The sequence below is a fragment of the Sander lucioperca genome, chromosome 5, assembly GCF_008315115.2.
Source record: "Sander lucioperca isolate FBNREF2018 chromosome 5, SLUC_FBN_1.2, whole genome shotgun sequence".
NCBI lineage: Eukaryota > Metazoa > Chordata > Actinopteri > Perciformes > Percidae > Sander > Sander lucioperca.
The window spans coordinates 574176-593815 of NC_050177.1; the positions used below are offsets into that span (position 1 = coordinate 574176).

The 19640-nt window shown below is 41.8% G+C and overlaps 1 protein-coding gene across 1 annotated transcript in view; it reads right to left on the minus strand.

Moving 5' to 3' along the window:
- The window catches only part of slc8a2b (solute carrier family 8 member 2b), a 181625-nt gene that overhangs the window by 59709 nt on the left and 102276 nt on the right, over positions 1-19640 (minus strand). The window contains exon 3 of the mRNA XM_031304158.2: positions 10694-10756. The gene's annotated coding sequence lies outside the window, so the exon portion shown is untranslated. The remainder of the gene's footprint in view (positions 1-10693; positions 10757-19640) is intronic.

Consider the following 19640-nt stretch of genomic DNA (forward strand, 5'->3'; position numbering starts at 1 on the left):
ACTCTCATTAGGACACATTGAGGCTAAATCAGGGAGCAAATTGGTCTCTCAACAATCATTTTCTTTATGCCTGCTGAGCCTTGTTCTCTTGGAGGAGACAATCAGTGTCAGTCGACAGAGCAGAGACACACAGAAGCAACGAGAGAATGGCATGTTCAAATCCACCGACCCAAACACTGCTGTGTGTGACTGGGAATCTAAATAAAGGAAGCTGATTCTCACCGAGCTGTTTGTCCTGAGTTACTGCACAGCTCAACGTGACAACAAAAGATGTTTTACATCTTTTTGTATCTTAATCTTTGCTGTTCCTCTATATATTCCCCTCTAAGTCCCTCTGCTATTTTTAGTGCTTCTGCTCTTTTCTGCTTTCTTTTTCCGTTGCCGTTTTGTTTGTTTAATGTTTTATTACCATGTGGAGTACTTTGAATTGCATTTGTATTAATAGTGCTAAACAAAAAAACTTGAAACGAGATCTACCAGCCTAAATTGCTCAACGTGTTTCTCTTCCAAAAGTTTTTATCCAGAAACAGGTGATGCAAAAGGGATAATCAAGGTCCTCCTATATTTGGTACAACACAGAGTCCTGTGTGAATTTATGACCCACTATTTCTGTGCGGATTACTGTGCTTCTACCATGAGAGAGACTTCATCAAAAACGCCTAAAAAAATAACCATTGTTTTTTTTTTTTCTGGACACTCCTGACTTAATAATATAATAATACTAACTTTATTGGTATAGCACTTATCTAAGCAAGGTTACAAAGTGTTTCACAAAATGCATGAGAATATATTTTTCTTAATTAAATTAAAAAAGATAAGTAACCACACAACATAAGTGATAAAAACAATGATAAGAACAATACAATAGTGAACAAAAAGGCAAAAAATATAAAAACAATCCTCAGTCCAGAGTCACAGTGATATGGTCAGGAAGCTATACTTATAACATCAAGAACAGGAGCTAATAGTGCTGGTGCGTTCACTGTACTATGAGTCACTGTGGATAGAATAAGAGCATCGGCTGAGTGACTACAATGTAAAAACCGGATGTGAAATCAGAGTATAAATTGAGGTTAAATAGGGCGTGAAAGGAAGAGGAAGCAGAGGAAGAAAAGAGAGGCCTGGGTTGCGTGTTAGCTCCCAATTCTTAATGTTTTTTTATTGTACGTATTCTGTTCTAAAGACAGTTTTAGTCCTGAGGCTGCTGCCAAATAGGGAATTACAGCTGTGTGTGCGTGTGTGTGTGTGTGTGTGTGTGTGTGTGCATCTGTGGGGCCACACTGCAGCACTAAAGGGCCATCCACAACGGTAAACATATATTTCAAATTCACTCTAACTCAAGTGGATTGCGGAGTCCCCACCACACATACAGTATAGCGACAGTAGCGAACAATACCGCCGGGATCACTTTCAGAGTGATTTGATGAACGACAGAAACACTGACAGCCAATCAAAATCCTTTTACAACACAGCACGGCAGATGACATTGCGGAGAAACGACATTTATTAAAGGACATGATTTTTCTTCTTGTTTTGGTAATTTGTATTTGTTATGAATATATAATATGAAGGTGTATTTGTTCTACACAGGAGGGTCACTTACTATACTGTCGCACCTATTTTTTTTTTTCCGGCTCTGCACAGATCTGACACCCGCCCGCCCTCACCCCCGGCTCTCTGAAGCTCTTTGCGTCGCTATTGCCTGGCAACGGCGGAGGTGTCGGTGGCACAGAGGTCCCCGAGGATCTCCGGTAGACGATAACCTTATATTTTTTTGGTTTATAAAATGTACCCAAATTCACGAAAATGTAGATATTCCTGCAGACATTCCTGTAATCTTGTACCGCAATGTCTTTCTATTTTTAGGATGATTTTGCAGCTTTATAACCAGCTAACCAAGTAATGCCTTACTATATGTCAAAGTTTCCCTTTACAGTCAGCCCTCAGAAATCTAACACAGATTCCTCTCCCACGTTCGCTGTCAGCTTGTTTCACACGAGGCCGACTGCCACTTCCAACAAAACATGCTCCGACACCACTGAGGGATGAATTCTGGTTATAATCCTGCTTTGAATGGTCACTTAGCAGCGAGTCTGCAGGAAGTGGCGAACAATGGAGCTGCGGGGGAAATCGCCTAAACATATATATTTTATCTTGTTATAGTAAATACCAAAATACGAGGCTAATTGTGGTTTCTATTCGTCTAACTGTCCGAGATTCAGATTATGGTCCAAATTTTGTCTGTCTGAAATCACTCCTTAGTTCACTTCTTCTAATAGACATAAAATAGTTTACTGACAGTAAACGCAGTCCATGTGAACGGCTCTGCTACCAACGGAGAGCCTCCGAGCCTCTGTACAGCAGCGGGGGTGGGTTCAGAAAAGCGACTGGCGACAAATCTAGCGACTTTCTGGTGAGCCCAGAGGGAAAATATGGCATTTTAAAAGTAGCCTACATTTACGGTAGCTAGCTAACGGTATACTACAGAGAAAGTGTGATATTTTTGCTCAATGGTGTTTTAAGCCCCCAACGTCTCCTTCCAGGCAGCGCTGCGACCGTTGACTTCAAGGTACCTAACCCTAACCTTAACCATTGCCTAATCGACTTCAAGGCAGCACTGCGACCGTTGACTTCAAGGCACCTAACCCTGACCCTAACCATTGCCTAATCCTAGTGCCTTCAAGGCAGCGTTGCCTGGAAGGAGACGTTGGGGGCTTAAAACACAGATAAACGATATTTTTACGTCCGTTTCGGAGCGACAGAGGGAAAATATTTCAGTCGACGGTGGTATCTTTAGTTGCGATGCTGTGTTGCAGGTGTGTGGAAGAGGAACTCTGCTGACACTGTACTTGATCATAAAGGTTTTATTATATCAAGTTTCCACATCAATTTACAGACTCCATGGAAAGTCTGGAGAATACACTGCCAATATGCACTCTGCTCTTGCTGTAGCATGCTTATAAGGGGTACGTTTAGGTAACATGTTAGATAAAGTATATAGATGTGAGTTGGCAAGTAAAGGTCCGAGTCCATCTGAGGGGCTCCAACACTACACATAAATTCATTGATCCCACTCAGCCCCCAATCACAGAATCAAATAGAACATCCTCTTTAACACATCACTCCGCTGAGAGGAAAATCATTACACTTAGGTCACTAACACAGTGCTCATAATATCTCACCACATTTGAGCTTTATACAGACTTTAACCTTATAGGCCCTTCAGATACCACACAACGCATTAAGTGGAACCGAAATGAGGAACCGAAATTTGTGTTCTAATCCGGTCCGATTCCTTCGGTTGCGTAGTGGAACTGGGTTTCGGTACCCAACCCTAGTTATGACAGCAGGGCTCTACAGTGTGAGCAGCTCACTGCAGATGAGATGAGTGCGTGAATGTGAGAAATTATGTATACAAACAAAAAGACATCGATGATGCCCTTGCATTGTTCCAACAAACTGTACATATTCATATCATAAACTCTTAAATATTTATGATAAAGATGATGAAACATACTGTTTTAACTCTTCTCTTCTGCATTGTTGATGCACAACACAAGAACTCTTTTTTTTCCCCAAACAGAACTGTTTTTCAGTCAGAGTCTGTTACATCTCGTAAGGTATTCTGCACGGTGCTCAAAGAGACATTTTGTTCTGAGTCTTAACACCTGCACAGGCGCACAGAGAAGCAAGCCGCATGAATAATTTACTAAAAGTTCTACTGGATGGACTCCACATTTAATTTCAAGCTTTGGTGTTTGCAGCTGTCTTTTCTGGTCTAAAAAAAGAAGAACAAAAGACTAGTACATTGATGGAAGTGGAACTAGGGACTGTATCCTGCACAAACATCTCTGAACCACTTCCACATTGGTTTTGAAGGATGGAGAAAGATTTTTATTTAGTTCCCTGCACAGAATCGTCAGAACAGTCTGGGGATTTGACTCAACAGACTTCAGGTCAAAGCTTGACACTCTAAAGTTTCTGCTTTTTAGCATTTTCCCATGCATGCTTTGTGTTGCAGCATGTAAAAGATCTGCATCTTAGAAGGAATTTTGTATGTTGTATTTAGCTTAAAGCATTGCAAGTATTTAGTTTGGGCATTTTGATATAAAATATGTATATGTGTAGCTGGATAAGTGTAGACTATAGCCCCTTACAACTGGACAAAAAAACCCCACTAACATCTGGCTTTTGTCTTTAGTGGAAAAGGTTACAAGTGGCATTCACTCCCGGGACAAAATACTCTGCAGTAGTCACGGGTACGTATTGGCTCCAGCTCTAATCAGCAGTGATGGAAACATGATACCCGGTAGGACGCGATATTTTTCGCCCCTTTCCCGCCGTGATGCTATGACACGCGCCTCTGTCGGTAACTACTGCTGCCACAAGCAGAGCTCAGACATCATTCTAAAACGGTCGACACCAAGTTTGAAAGAGCAACTGAATACGCAGGGCTCTAGTCAAGTCCACCTTTGTCGAGTCCAAGACAAGTCCAAGACCAGGACTAGGCGAGACAGAGTCAAGACCGAGTCTAAAGAGGTTCAAGTCCAAGTCAAGACCGAGTCCAAAAAAGTTTGAGTCCAAGTCAAGACCGAGTCCAAATGAGAGACAGTCAATACTGAGACAGAAAAAAAAGAATCCTCTTCAAGAACACTTACCTACCTGTTTATAATTTATGTGATGGGAGAGACAGTATGGGCCCTATCTTGCACCCGGCGCAGCGCAAAGCCCGATGTAAGTGTCTTTGCTATTTTAAAGCAGCCATATTATGCTCATTTTCAGGTTCATAATTGTATTTTAATGTTGCACCAGAATAGGTTTACATGGTTTAATTTTCAAAAAACACCATATTTTTGTTGTACTGCACCGCTCTCTCTCACTGCTGCAGATCCTCTTTTCAGCTGGTCTGTTTTAGCTACAAAGTGAGACCTCTTTTCTTCTTCTTCTTCTGTACTATCTTTGATTGCACTGCACATGCCCAGTAGCTCAGATGTAGATCATGTCAGCTAGCTAGCTCCATAGACAGTAAAAGAAAGGCTGTTTCTACAACTTTGGTCAGTTACAAGGCAGGATTAGCTGGGAGACTTCTAAATGAGGGCGCACATGGAAGTAGTTCTTTTGTAGATTATGGCGAACTTGTGTGGTGTTGTAGCAGTGCTTTGCTATTGAGAACGAGGTAGCATGCTAGCGTTAGCATGCTAGCGTTAGCGTTAGCATGCTAACACTAACGCTACGAGCTAATGGTTGCGGTTAGCCTGCTCGTTTCGGCTTGTGACGTCACAAGCCGTGCCGATTTTGAACAGCTCACCCAGAGACTGAAGGCAGGACACATTCAGAAACCGTATCTCACTCTAAACTCTTTTTTCAAAGTTTGTATGTGTGTGGAAGCACCAGAGACACAACATAACACCCCAAATCCCAGAAAAAGTGTTTTTTTCATAATATGGGCACTTTAAAACCGTGCGCTGGTCTTACAGGGAGGTGTGTTCAGGTGCATTCTTGGCGTATTGCTATCTTCAGTAGACTTGACTACTGCAACGGTGTCTTTACAGGGATTCCTAAAAAGTCTATTAAACAGCTGCAGCTGATTCAGAACGCTGCTGCACGAGTCCTCACCAACACCAAGAAAATAGATCACATCATTCCAGTTCTGAAGTCCTTACACTGGCTTCCTGTGCACCAAAGAATAGATTTCAAAATACTCATGTTAGTTTATAAGTCACTAAACGGTTTAGGACCAATTTACCTTTCGAATCTGCTACTACACTATGAGCCACAGAGATCTTTGAGATCATCAGGGACAGGTCTGCTTGCCATCCCCAGAGTCAGAACAAAAAAGGGGGAAGCCGCGTTCAGCTTCTATGGTCCGTACATCTGGAATAAACTACCGCTAAACTGTAGATCGGCACCTACGCTCAGCTCTTTCAAAATCAAGGCTGAAAACCTTTCTTTTCGATACTGCCTTTGTTTAATTCATTGCACTGCACTGTATTGGGAATTTCATTCTTTTATTCCTGTATTTAATCTGTTTTTGACTGTTTGAAATTTTGTATGAAATGCTTTTAATTTTGTATTAACTATTTTGTATTAACTTGTATTGATTTTTAACTGTGTTTTATTGTTTTATGTAATTGCACCGCTGCTGAAATGTGCTATACAAATAAATTTGCCTTGCCTTGCCTTGAGGCAGTGGGAAGTGATCACGCCATTGACCAACAAAAACCTGGTCTAAAGTCAATAGCGCAGCATTTCATTGTAATTTTAACAGCACATTAGTAAAATGCACCTTGGCTTATGCACAGCGCGCGCACACTATGCTTGTTACACACACAGGGACGCGCAGCAGCACAGAAACAAAAGATTACAAATAAAAATATTACGGTGCAAATCCGCCATCATTTTAGCAATGCGCCAAGGTCCAAACGCGCCTGGCTTTTAAAGGGAATGGAAGATGATCTCTGATTGGTTTATTGCATGTTACGCCCAAAACACACCTCTGATTAATGAAGACACTAAGTACAACCCTTTAGAACCATGCACCCGGCGCACGGACCCTTTTTTCCGCCGTCAAACTAGCAAAAGTGGATAGTGCACTTCACGCCGTGCACTTAGATCGTTAAAACAGGGCTCTATATCTTCTACTTTAAGATGATCATTTTGCTTTATTATTTGTAATAATCAAAAAGCAAGTACAGAGTAACACACTATAGGATCAAATTAGGTCATATTATTTACTTAAAATGGAAGTGTTCCCATTCTTGAACTTATTACTTGTCCTGAAGAATTCATAGTACAAAGTGCTCGCTGACATTGTGTCTCTGGCCAAAATGAAAATAATTGATACCTGATGATTGAGGTATATGATGCAGCCAGGTGTTTACCAGGCAACCAATCTCGATGCCTGTTCTAGATAGATTTTGAATTAAACTAATATCTGTTTTATGAACGAGCGCGCTTCATCTATGGTTTTGTTTTGAAGGAGGAAGTTACTTTACAACAAAAGCATTTAGTGCTGGACTCGGACCAACTAGAATATTTGGTGAGTCCAATGGCCGAGTCCGAGACAAGTCAGAGTCCGAATACCAACGAGTCCAAGACGAGTCTGAGACAACAGAAAAGCGTCTCGAGTCCGAGTCCCGACTCAAGTACTACAGCCGTGTGAATAAGTAACGGATATAAAAAAGAAACAATCACCGTAACTGTCACTGGCCATCTTCTTTCTACTGTTTACTAACTCTGTTTAAGCAAGTTCATGATGTTGAACGTGACACACCAGAAGAAAAAACATAAAGGTATACTCGTCTACTGGCAATAAGAGAGGAGTCTATTGCCTATTTTTTTGCGGGTTTTGCTGCATTTAAAAAAATCTGCATACACATGCATATTTAGGTGGAAAAGGGTATATGAGAAAGGTGACATAACAATAATAAAATGAACTTAAAGAAACATATTTATACTTGGTGGTATTCTTCTGTTATCTTGTTTCTTTTCTATCTTTTTCTTCATGCATTTTCCTTCCTTTCTTAAATCGCTGTTACATTCTTTTCTCTGTTTCCTCTCTCCTCTCCTGAAGCACATCCATCTCAATGTAAGCTGAATGTGCTTTTACACACTGTAGCGATCCCTGAACTCCTGTACTTTTCCATTTGTTCCAAGGACATTTTTCAAATTCCCTCCACAGCAGCACGACGCTCTTTACTCACATCCATCCATCATTTTTCTCTGTCCTAAAGCAGTGGAGCTGACAGTGTGATAAAGAAATAAAATAAGGAAGTCATGTCTGCTCAGTAGGTAGAGGATACCGTTCTTTGTATTTCAGACTTGTTGAAAGACACAGACTACACCAATGGGTCTATGAAATAACAATCATATCCAGCATGCGAATGGAGACATTGCAAGAAAAATGGCAATCCCAAAAGGAATTGTCAACAGACAAAAGATGTGGAAGAGTATAAGAAGTCCAAGGATTGGGTCGAATTTATTTAGGCAATGACAAAAAGGGAACGCCTGCACACTTACTCCATGCCACAAAAGTTAAATAATATTGATCCTACTTGGTTTCAGGTCAGAATGTTTGAAAAATGGAAACCACGCCCATATTTATACATCATGCACACCAATAGGCTGACAAGCTCTATGATGGCAGGTGTGCTGCATTCAAAACAATTGAGTAGTTTATTTAGTCAAATAAAATACTGTAACTCCATCCTTGTTCCAAGTGTATCCTGTTTCTTAGAGAGAAATACCCCTAAAATCACATCTAGGAGCAAAACCAATACGATGTTCAGCACACATTCACAACAAATTCAGAAATGGAACGATCCACAATGGACGACTTTGAAGACGGGATCTTAAAACAAAACAAAAAAATGTTGAGAATCAGAGGCGAGACCGTGGACTCGGCCACAGAGGTTTCCATTTTTGACTTTTAAAATATGGTAATACGTTCCCTTTATGTGCTTTCTATTACTGAAAACACACTCGTCAGCACACACACCCACTCACACACTAACACAAACGCACACACACACACACACACACACACACACTCACACTCCCACACCCACACTTCCTATTAGTTAGTTCACGCTTTCCCATACGGCATCCATAAAAACATCTATCAATGTCACATCTGGCTGATGAGAACACGTCAGCCGACACACACGTCACACAAACACGTATACACACAAATCCTTCTGGTGAGGCCTGGTTTGTTAATACCAACCAGGCTATTTACCACTGTGTTGATGTACACACACAGAAATACACACACACACACACAGACACACAGCTCCACATACGTCCTATTAAACTGCAGCTCCAATAGGCAACGAGCCAAAGGTGACAAATCAGCAGGACGGATTCGAGAGATGAAGAAAAAAAGAGAGCGAGAGAGTAAATGGAAGGAAAAACGGAAGGAATGGAGGAACGAACGAACGAACAAATGAGCGTAGAGGAAGGTGGAGTGGAGCTGGCTGGAGGCGTTTAGGAGAGAGGTAGAGGGAAAGTGCATACCATGTAAAGAGAAAGATGACAGGGCTGAGCTGGAGGATGTATGTGACGTCTGTGTTTGTGTGTTTGTGTGTGTGTGTGTGTGTGTGTGAGGCTGGTGGTCCATGAGGACACAGTAATTGAGTCATTTTGCAGTTTTCTTCTGGATTCCTGACAACTTGACATAAGCTCTGAGCTCCATCAGCCAGCTCAGGGTGAGGAGAGCTGGATTAACAGAGACCCAGAATAGACACACACACACACACACACACACACACACACACACACACACACACACACACCGAATGAACATTAATTACCACACAGACAGGATGCGTGAACACCACACACCCACACATATAAGAAAGAAGTAGATGAATTATCTTCACCTTGCACGCGCACGCGCACACACACACACACACACACACACACACACACACACACACACACACACACACACACACACACACGTACAGTAATGACCCCCCAACAGCGCCCATTCATCACCACTTGACCGGGTTGCCTTGGGATATAGAAAATGAGCCATTACGGTTACCCATAATGCATTGCTCTAGCCCTTAATGTCCTCAACCTCTTGGTCACTGGTCAACACGCATGTGTGATTCTGCATGTGTGTACATCTAAGTGTACAGTGTATGTGTGTGTGTGTGTGTGTGTGTGTGTGTTTATCATATATCTCATTCTTACACGTACTTCATGTCCCCTGTGCACATCTGAGTGTACAGTGTGTGTGTGTGTGTGTGTGTGTGTGTGTGTGTGTGTGTGTGTGTGTGTGTGTGCGAGTATAGTGTTCACTCATTTCAGTGTGAGTCAGAAATTAGATTAAATGTAATAACTGGAAAGCAGATTCACATTCTTTTCAGTCAGAGCTTTCTCTGATGTATCACTATCTGAAATGTCACCTATGAATGTTTCTCTACTTGGGAAACAAATGCAACGCTGTAAGCACGGAGCCAGTGAATGTCCCATAGAGCAAGATCATTCATATCCATTATGGTAAAAAAACCATGCCTCCTGAAGGTACAACACACAGTCTCACTAATGATTTCATCTGCAAAACTGTAGCTGCTGTGTGTCAGGTGTGAAAACCCCCTTAAAGTACCAAAAGTAAAAGTACTCATTATGCAAAATGGCCCTTTTCAGGATCATTTATATATAAATATTATAACATTATAATTAGTGCTTAATGTGTAAGCATCACTAATGTTGCTGGCACCTGGTAAAGGTGGAGTTAATGTTTATATTTTGCCAGATAGCTTAACTTACAATAATAGACTGTCATTTATTAGTTGATTTATGCTTTGTATTATTAATCTGAATCTGCAAAGTAACTAAATTTGTCAAATAAGGAACAGGTACAAAACTCTGAAATGTAGTGGAGCATAAATTATAAAGTAGCATAACATGGAAATACTCAAGTAAAGTACAAGTACCTCAAAATTATACCACCACTAGCTTCTAAACAGTAGAGAGCTGTGAGGGCGCGATGCTGCAGGTGAGGAGGATCTGATTCAGCACAGTGGGTGTTAAACATTACACCATATCCACTTACAGCTCGGAGACTTTTGGCACTACACCTCTTCCTCCCCGTCTCCTCTCCATGACAGTGTCTGTCCCAATTACCGCCGTTCCCAAGAGGAGGAAATATGACCAGAAAAAAAAGGAAGGAGAGCAAACTCACCACTAGTCTCGGGAGCTTCTTCTTCAACTCTTGATTCACGGAGAACTCCTACTCACTGGCAGGCTGCAGAGAGAGAGAGAGAGAGAGAGAGAGAGAGAGAGACATTAACAGATGAGCGGCTGCTCTTGTTCTAAACATTTCACAGCTAACACAGAGGGAACCAGCAAAACATCTAGCATGAATATGGAGTACCACATCCCACATATGTTCAAGAAGAGAGAAAGTAAAACAAAAAAGAGAGAGAGAAAGAGAGAGGAACAAAGGGAAACAGACCGATGGCAGAAATACAGTAAAGTGAGAAAAATAAAGGGCGAGTTAGAGTGTTAAATGGAGAGAGAGAGAGCGAGAGAGAGAGAGAGAGAGAGAGAGAGAGAGAGAGAGAGAGAGAGAGATGTGGTTCAGTGATCAGGTCTCATTTGTATAAATGTCAGTTAATTAGGTGAGCAATCATCCCCACACAGATGGGTCAAGGATAATGAGCACAAACACAAATTGAAGTGCGTGTGCAGTATTTTTCCACCAGCGAGTCACGTAATAACAGACGGCATGAGAGAAGATGCAGGAATGGACCGACGGAGAGAAACAGGGTGAGACCGGTGGATCGATATTTATTTACCATCGACCGTTGGTGAGATACAGATTATGACAAATTACTCTCCGACCAAAGAACTGAAAATGAACTTTAAAGAGCAGGTAAACCTGAAGGAATTTCATCAGTTTTAGTGTTCCACAATGATACCCAAATGCTTTCAGAGTTTTCCACCCAGTCTGCAATAAAGTTTTTGATAACTTTGCAAAATATATTTTTTATTGAATCGTTAGTCTCGCATTGCCAGACCTTCCTCCACAGCGCCCAGCATTCTGGGATGAGAGAAAAACGTGCTCTGGTTTATTGGCATTTCTTTAAACCAATCACAATCGCCTACGGTGCCTCTGCAAAATAGCCTCGGGAAGGAACTTGTGTTGGTGGAACGTGTGAACATGTGTACATTCAAAAGTAGTTTTAGTCGTGCAAGCGAAAACTCAGATATGACAGATAGTCTAGCTAGCTGTCTGGATTTACCCTGCAGAGATCTGAGGAGCAGTTAACCATAGTCCTCAGAAATCCACCGGAGTTTAAAATTACAACACAAAGAAAGCCTAAGGTCATCCGGACATCCGGCCGAAAAGAAGGCCATCTGGCGGAATTTCCGGCGGCACCGGAGCAATCCTGGAAGTGGAACGTCGTGGATATAGAGTATTGAATCATGCACATTCAAATATTTGATGTCAAAAACGATAAATTTAAGAAATGGCTAAAATTCCTGCATCAATACATTTTGCTTTTCTTTTTCCTTATCTGTGGTCAGAAACTCATTAGTTGTTTTCAGCACCTCGTAACCCTGGTTCTGAAAGGCGCTTTATAAATAAAGCTGACCTACTTAATTACTTCTAACTAATGCACTCAGGTGCTCCTTGTCAAATCATAAAGGAAAAAGAACATTATTAAGTTTATCACCAGGACCCTGAAAATGCCACCAAAATGTAAATCAAGCAAACCAGGTGGATAGGGTGCAAACCAGCCTCATTTGGGTGCAGCACACTGAAAACTTTGTTTCATTGGATAACCTCTCGTTCTTCAGCTAAATGTAAATACCAAGGACACATTTCATTAAACCTGTTCTTTCTTCAACAGAAGATGGACACAATGTTTACAGTAAGGGTAATGGGTAGATTTAGTTATTTCAAATCTTTCTTTCCTGTAGCACCCTGTAATTAACAACATATCTGGGCTGCTAACAGTAATATAAAGTACTGAGGGCTGCATTGACAACAATAGCTCTGTCCAATAAATGTGCTTAAGAGAAAGCATTTCTGGCCTGCATTTCATGTATTCTGTCCAGAAAAATGAAGAGGATCCAGCCTCTGATTTGGGACACAAGTAGAGAGTTAAAGTTCTCCAACCTTCTTCACAAGGTCTTGGCTTCTATTAAACAGGTCGATGGATTCCCTTCTTCACTGTCAACAGCTCAGCTCTTGACCTGCCCAGAGGGACCGCTGGTCCGATGTGGACAGAGCGATGACCTGCTGCTCTCTGAGGTTAACTCGTTTGATCGTGCGCGTTGTGGTGAGACTAGTGGTGAGCACATGAGAGGCCATGCTGACACCAACAACACTAAGACACTTTCTTACTACCTCTGCTGGAATTGAACTAGTTTTTTCACCAAGCATTCAGTACATTCATTTGAGGTTGTCAAACGATCAGTTCATCAAGTCACTCCGTGAAACAGAATAGAGGCTTAATTTCCAAATTAACCAACCCGTTCTCACTGCCAACTCGTAAAATATGGACGCTTGGGCAGGGTTATAGTTACGCTTGGAAAAGATGGTGGGTGGGGTTACAAAATGTGTTTCTGTGACACGCCGGACACGTACAGGACACAAACCCCGGCCTCCTGGGTGAAAGTCCTGTGTTGTTTGACCCATCCCCCCCCCCCCCCCCCCCACCCCCCCAACCAACCTCCTTACGTGGCATTTCGGTTTTTCATACTACTCTCTACTGTTGTCGCTCTTAATATTACGTCATCTTACAGCGTCGCGGAGCCGCTGCTCTGCCCGGTGCGTTCCATACTACGTTCCATACAGAAGCTGAAAGTTGCTTTTTGCGTCGTATCTGACGCTGAGAGGCACTGCCCAAACGTCCGTATATTATGAGTTAAGAGTGACAACGGGTTGGGACAACGCCAGAAAAGAGAAGGCATGGAGTTTAATTACAGGAGTGCTTGGAGTGGAAGGTAGATACTAGCTTAATAAATAAAGACAAGATTATTATTCCGGCGTGGTATGGTGCGTGGCGGAGGACGGAACAAAACCGGAACGCAGCACAGACGCGCCCAGTGGAAAATCTGGGTCAGGTGTGTGTACGTGTGTGACTGAAGTGCTGTGACCTCGTCTGTGTCCGTCTAATAAACATCAGTTGTTGTTTTTTTAAGATTATTTTTTGGGCATTTTTAGGCCTTTATTTCCGACAGGACAGCTTAGACATGAAAGGGGAGAGAGAGGGGGGAATGACATGCAGCAAAGGGCTGCAGGTCGGAGTTGAACCCGCGGCTGCTGCGTCGAGGACTAAGCCTTCTTTATATGTGCGCGCGCTCCACCAGGTGAGCTACCCAAGCTCATAAACCAGTTTTTTTTATCTTCACTCCTCTCCTCCTTGACGTAAAAGTCTGGGCTAAAGGTTGACGCCAACATGTCCGATACGGAGACATTCATCAGGAGTGCAGACGCTAAAGTTCACCACCGAAATAATCTTCTCCGAGTTGTCTTTCTAATCGCTGTGCTCTTTTACTCTGCATGGCTGCTTCCTTTATTTCCTCTGCTACATGTGGTACAATTATGCATCGGATCACCTTCCTGGCTCTTTATCTCTGTGTCTCCCTCTGACACATCGCAAAGAATTTTCAAAGGTCGAGGCAAACAAAATGTTCAAAATAACACCCACTGCACAGCACCGAAAAAACACAAAACAGAGAATAAGTTGTTCAAGGATAAACTCTCAAAACTAATTTTCTAAGTTGTCTGAATGTTAGTCTGTTAGTCACCGTGGCAACAAGGCTCATTGTCTCTGACATTATATTTATATCATTTGGGGTCGGCGATCCTTCTGCGAATAGAGTCAGGTGATTTATTTGTGTGATTGCAGAGAGCATCATGACGGGGAAAGAGACGATATGAGTGAGAAAATGATTTCTTCTGCATAGTCACAGTCTCCATTACTGCAAAAAAATCAATCACACCACGATGGCGTTGTTGTGACACACACTTTCTCTCTTCAGAGAAACGTTTGCTGGGATTCAAACCAGTAACAACACAGTCCCTAACATCTTTTTAACCCAACATGAGCATCTTCATAGTGTCTGGGAGCTAATTGCTGTCCAAGTTTTTAACTGCCGCAGTCTAAGTAACTTAAAGCAGTAAGTCAAATGAAAAAAATCAATGCAATGAAATCCACTGGATGGGAAAGTAATACTCCTGTTGGTGGTATCACCAGCTACTCCAAAGCACGCTACATAAAAGGTCAGTCACTTACTAATTAGAAATAGCTGCAGCCTCATCTCAGTTTTCAATCACTGCTTTGGTAATCATGCAGCTGTTCTTCTGCAGCTTTCACATCCGTGGCTTTTCAGCAGGTGAGTAAGGAGCAATTAGTCTGTCCTGCCAAACAGAGGTAACGCGTTAACATTAGTGTAGCTATAGTTGAAGCCCCATCAACTAGGATGACAATGCAAAACACACCAAGGAAAGGCATTCAAAGTCTACAGATGTTTATGAGCACCAGCCCTTCTAAAGCATTTTTCTCAAAAGCATTTCTGGCTATTTAAAAATATTTGATAATCATTTTAATGAAATCAGAATTAAGGTCCAAATAGTGTAGCTTTAATTCCCCAAATCATCATTTGAGATACGTAAAAATCCAGAGTTTTGAATTGAAAACCTGAACTTCCCATGGTAAAACTTGAATACAGCAAATAACAGCATTTCATTTTTTTAGACTCAATGTGCTTAAAGGGGAACTATGCAGTTTTTTTTAGCTTAATTTACCTTAACTGAACAGCTTCGAAGTCATTGCAAGGGTTATATGACTTTTTTCGAATTGAATGATGGTCGTCTCACTTCCCCCTAGCGCCTGTGAGCAGAAAAAACACCCTTGCAACTTTTGGCCAGCGAGCCGGCGGCCTCATCATCAGGAAGTATCGCGTGATATCAGGTCTCGCGATGTAACGAATTGCTTCACGGCACTGCACACATACAGGAACCGGCTAGCTATAAGAACAAGGTAGCGATGGAGTTTTTCACACTATCGTCATGGCTGAGCCGGCAAAAAAAGAAGCAGAAAGCTAGGAAAGCATTGTTGGAGGAACAGAGAAAGAGGAAACAGCAGACTGACCGAGCGAGGAGTCAGACACGAGTAAACATCGGACCTGCGTTTTCAGAATGGCGAGAACTGAGACAAACAGAAGCCTGCTAATCCGATGACGACCTGGCGTTCTTGCTGCTGCACTTGTAAGTATCTTTGGGATAAACTCAGTTTAATCTTTGTATTTCTTGTTATTGTGACCTCAGGATGTTTGCTATTGTCTGTAAAGGTTTTTATTATGATTGCTGTCTGTTACGGGCTTACTAGCTGTCTACCTCAGTGGACATGGCTCCATGCGTTCGCCGGCTTCTTTGAAAACAAATGCACATGACCAGATTTGCCAACGAGTTTTTACAACAGTGTTGCCAAATATCTATTCCGAAGCTGTAGGGAGAGCTCTATAGAGAAACCTGCGAGCAAAAAGCGACAACAAAAGTGACAACAGAACTATCTCTAACTGAAAAGATTTATTTGCATTAGATCTTTTCAGTAACATTGAAAATGTTATTGAGCAAGACTTTGAAAAACCTTTCCTGCATCCTCATGGATACGTTAATGCATCATGTAAACTAGACAAAGGAGCGATGACAGGCAGAAGAATAGAAGGCTATATACATGCATATAGATATGGTCCTAGTGCCATGAAGTGGCACTTTGAAAACACTCTTGACTCAATTTATTTGAAAAACGTCTGAATGAGGGGACGGAGCGCTGCAGAAAAATGAAGGCTGCTCTCACAGCGATAGTCTTCAAATGCACAGAGGATGCGACTGTGATGCCCTTAATTTTTTTTTCTGACAAGTCCATTGGCTGGAATCTCTTTATGAATTTATTTATGCTGCATTGGTCGCAGTGACCCTGCACTGACCCATGGGTGGTAAATGTCAACAGCACTGACTTTGGTTGACATCAAGCGATGAGAGTGAGTTCAAAGAGAGTTGAGTGTCAAGACTAAGGCTGCCAGAGAAACCTTTAAATGAAATACACTTCAGTTTGTAAGAGGAAGAGTCAAACGAAACTACACTGACTGTGAGCAGTTCTGAAGAATGGGAGGTCACTAACGTTCAAAAGTCACACACAGCGGGACGAACACAGCAGCTGAGTGAGTGTTACTCCTTCACAGTGCAGATACTCTGCCAATCTGGTGAATCAAGCTGGCCGAATTCTCTGGGGAGTAAAATCACATCAAGCAAGAGTCTGTAGTGATGTTACTGTAGCAGGCCATGCTCACAATGAAAATGATTTCAAGCTAATGTTCTTAGAGATGTTTATCATGTTCACATCTTCTTTTAGCATGTAAGTATGTGCTATTAGCTAATTAGCACTAAACACAAAGTACAGCTAAGGCTCATGGGGATTTCACTAGTTCAAATAATCAATCCATTTTTAGTTGTCACATGAAATGGTACGAGGTACAGTTCCAGTGAAATGTAGTGCTCTTTTAAATGTATGTTTTTAGAAGTTGTAGACAAACTAGCTCCATTTAAAGTAGTAAGAATTAAACAGAGGACAGAACCCTGGATAAATGATGATATTCTTGAGGCAATTAGGATGAGAAACAAGAAGTATGACACATTCAGGAGAAATAAGGATGATCAGAATTGGGCAGAGTACAAAAAGGTGAGAAATGAAGTTAGTAGATTAGTGGCCTATGCTAAAAAGGCCTATTTCAATGAGAAAATTGTGGAACATAGAAATGATTCACGTAAATTATGGAAGTCCCTCAAGCAGCTTGGCTACAGCAACAGGTTGAAAACAAAAACCAGGAGCATAACTCTTGATCTGGGGAATAAAGTTACAGCAGAAAAGGTGACAGTGGCAGATTGTTTTAACAACTACTTCTCATCAGTTGCTAGTAAACTGGTGGAAAAGCTACCTGAGCAGTCAGGGCAGTATGGTGAAAGTCACATCCTTGACTTTTATTCTCAGCAAGCGGTTAAAGCAGATGGCTTTTCTTTTGAAAAGGTGTCAGAGGCAGTTGTACTTTTTTTAAATTTAAATAGCTCGAAAGCCACTGGCTTTGACAATATTCCTTCTAGATTTTTAAGAGATGCCGCTGAGGTTATCACCCCATGTATTACTCATATCATTAACATGTCTATAGAGCAAGGACATTTCCCCAATGATTTTAAGCTTGCCAGAGTGATTCCACTTTATAAGAAAGGGAGTAAATTAGACCATGGAAACTATAGACCTGTTTCTATTCTGTGTAGTCTGTCAAAGATAATGGAAAAGATTATTTTTGAACAGATTGACAAGTATCTAGTATCACACAATCTACTCTATGAGTTCCTGTCTGGCTTTCGTAAGTCACACTCCACTGACACTTGTTTACTGTATCTAACTGACTACATTAGGAGGGAGGTAGATAAAGGGCATTTTTGTGGTATGGTCATGTTAGACCTACAGAAGGCCTTTGATACCGTTGACCATGGCATTTTGGTACGCAAATTAGTCAGATGGGTGAGGTCTTATTTGAAGGATAGGAAGCAGGTGGTGGATATTGGGGGAACAATGTCTCAACCACTATGCATAGACTGTGGGGTCCCGCAAGGGAGTGTCTTGGGTCCACTTTTTTTCCTTCTATATATTAATGACCTTAAGTCTGTATGTTCATGTGAACTTTTTTTATATGCAGATGATTGTGCATTATTGGTTTCTCATAAAGATAAGAACATAGTCGAAAGAACTCTTAGTGTAGAATTATTGAATGTCAGCAGGTGGATGTCTGACAATAGGCTATCGCTTCACCTAGGGAAAACGGAAGCCATATTGTTTTGGGTCAAAGATAAAACTGAAAAGATCCCCGGGTTTTAAGGTTTTAGTTGGAGATAATGAGATTAATGTAAAGGACTCGGTTACTTACTTAGGTTGTGTGCTGGACTGCCACTTGACTGGAGTGGGCCAAGCGCAAAAGGTACTTGCCAAAGTGAATCAAAGAGTACGTTTCTTGGCAAGAATCTCAAGATTTTTGGACAAGAACGCAATGTTAACTCTGGCAAGTGCTCTAATTCAGCCTTATTTTGACTATTCATGCTGCTCATGGTATAAAGGTGTCTTACAACATCTGAAACATAGGCTTCAGACTGCTCAAAATAAGGTTGTGAGGCTTATTCTGAACCTCCCCATGCAATCTCATCTTGATACTTCTCATTTTGAGACTATTGGGTGGTTAAAAGTTGAAGATCGAGTCTCTCAGATTCACCTGTGCATGGTTCATAGGACTGTGTATGGGGTTGTCCCCAAATATTTAATCAATTATTTTAACAGAGTAAGAGATGTCCACAGCCACTCCACCAGGGGAAGTTCTACTGATTTTGTACCTCCTATATTTAAGAGTAATTTAGGTAAGGGGTCCTTTTTGTATGTAGCAACAAGCCTGTGGAACAGGTTGCCAGGAAATCTAAAGATGATCAGAAGCTTAGGAGGTTTTAAGCAGGCACTGAAAAAATGGCTTAGATGCCAATCGTAGTATGAGGATTTATTACTGTATTGTTTTATGTATCTATATAATGTATGTATGGTTTGTGATGATTGACGCTTGACCTGCTGCCACTTGCTCACCCCCCCCTCCCCCTTGGGACCACAATGGAAATAAGCCTCAGGGCTTTATTGTGTTATCCTGACTTTGTTTTGTTTTTAATGTATGGTGCATAGTTGTATCGTATTTTATAATGAAATGGGCAAATAAAATCAATCAATCAATCCCATCCGCTCCTTCAACTTGTGCATGATTCATCATAAAGCAGAATGTGGCCGTCATATCGGCACACAGAAAGAGAGTCTCCTGGTTAAATAGCACACTCCAGGATCCAGCCAAGTATCCGCAAAACGGCCACCACAGCTCCCGATATCCCACTGGAAACCGATGCAGGCACGGAGGCCACTCAGCCCACCGTCTGACGCCGGCACACAAAACCAGCATGATGTCCAGCAGAGAAGTTGCAGTCTGTGTTCAAATTCCTCCATGCTTGCCTCTGCGCCCCGTTTGATGTAGAGATGGAGATGGATGCAGAGATGTTCTTGCTGGTCCACGTAGTCGGGGTCCTA